This window comes from Ursus maritimus, unplaced genomic scaffold (assembly GCF_017311325.1).
Source record: "Ursus maritimus isolate PB19 unplaced genomic scaffold, ASM1731132v1 scaffold_22, whole genome shotgun sequence".
Lineage (NCBI taxonomy): Eukaryota > Metazoa > Chordata > Mammalia > Carnivora > Ursidae > Ursus > Ursus maritimus.
Window position 1 is genome coordinate 36842889 of NW_024424675.1, and position 1892 is coordinate 36844780.

Genomic DNA, 1892 nt, shown 5'->3' on the forward strand with positions numbered 1-1892 from the left:
ATCCTGGCCTGTGTGTGGCCCAGTCTCCCCGCTGCTGGTTTTCAGAGCTCTAGGCCTTGGAGCAGGTCCGAGCTGGAGTGCCCTGCAAGAAAAGGGGCTCCTTGGAGACCCCCAGAGCGGCCTCGGCTCCGGGTGGCGCGGGGTGTGGGGGCTGGGGGGGGGTCCCGACCGACTGATGAGAACTCCAAATGCTCCCCAGCCCAGGCTGCTAATCGCTTCCAGATTGGCCGGGTCAGGGCCAGGGCCGCCGCCGCCTGGCTCCATAAACAGCCCGTTGCTCCAGATGGCGGCTGGCTCCAGCCTGGCGAGCAGGTTCACGGGGGACTGGGGGGTGGCAGCAGGTGGAGGACCCCCACCCGTCTCGTTGGGACAAGGAGGCCCCAAGCAGCCGGCCTGGGCTGCCGCTCATCCATGCTGCTCTGCGTCAGGGACGTGGGGCCAGAAGGGGCTGAAGCTGGAGCCCACTGCTAAGAGGAGAGAAACTGAAGCCCAGAAGGATCAAGGGACGGTTCAAGGTTGGGGTAGACAGAGGAAGGGGCTCCTGAGGTTGACACTGGGTTTGCTTTGTCTCTGTGAATCCAGCACACAGTGGGGTCACAGTAAAGACCCAGGGAAGGAAGGGGGGGAGATGGAGGGAGGGAGGGAAGGAGGGAAGGAGACAAGGAGGCATGCTGTTTCCTACGTTCACATTCTGCCTCTGGATTTTACTCCCTGAGCAAATAAACTATTTTTGCTCTCTGAGCCTTAGTTTCTTCATCTGTAAAATGGGGATGACGGGAGTTTGGACTTCAGCGCATTGCTGGAAGAGTCCATGATGTGGCACCTGTACTGCCAGACCGCGTGCGGGCCTCGGACATGCCTCAGTCTCCCTCCTACTCTCCCTGATAAGCCTTTCATTCCTGCTTCTGACAGCACAGTGGCCTCCTCCAGGAAGCTGCCCTGACTTCCACTCAGACCTCTCCCTCTGTGCCAAGCTCTGTGCCCTTCCCACGGCCTCTCTCATGGAGTCCCCCACTGGAACCCCTGCTATGGCTCCTTGGCAGACGAGGGGATAGAGGGTCAGGAGGTGCCTGGACTATAGTCTCTACCTTCTTGCCCTGTAAATGGAGACATGGGACGTCACGGAGGCAGCGGGACATGCTGAGGACCTCCTTGCCAGGAAGAGGCCGAGCTAGGTGTGCACCGGAGCCGCTTCCCCCGGTCACACAGCGCCCGGTCCCAAGTCAGGAGATGCGGCTGCTGCTCCTGGCCCTGCCCTCTGACCCGAGAGCCCGCAAAAGGCCTCCCGTTGCCCTGGTTGGTTCTGGGTTGTGATCCCTCAGAGAAAGGGTGTGGAGCCCTGGCCTGGCCCCCTGTCCTCACACCAGCCTGGAGCCTAGGCTGGGCAGTAGCCTCGTCCCAGGGGAGTAGGCTGCGGGACAAGCTGGGGGGATCCCCTGGTGATCGTGCCTCCCTGCTCAGCGGAGCAAGGACGCAGATCCCCAACAGCCGAGCCCCTGTCTCTCACTCTCTTACCCCGTGCTTGGCACAGACACCCTCAGTGCAGCTGGGTTGAGCGAGTGACCCAGTGGTCACACTATCCAGCACTCTCAGGTCCGGCATCCTTCGGAGCGATGAACTTATGGTAACTGTAGTATTCACGTAAGCCACTGCGGGAGGGCCTACTATTATTCCCATTTTACAGATAAGGAAGTGAGGCTCAGAGAGGTAGAGAGCCTTGCTCAAGATCACCTTGCCCAGGTGGCCTTTGAACCCAGGGCTTCCGGCTCCAGAGCACACACTCTTAACCACAAGTCCCCACACCCAGGGCAGCAGGGAGCCTGCAGTGAGCTGGGCCCCTGGCAGGTAGTAGGTGCTTTTCCTTGCCTCCCCTGCCCCCCCCCCCCGACATC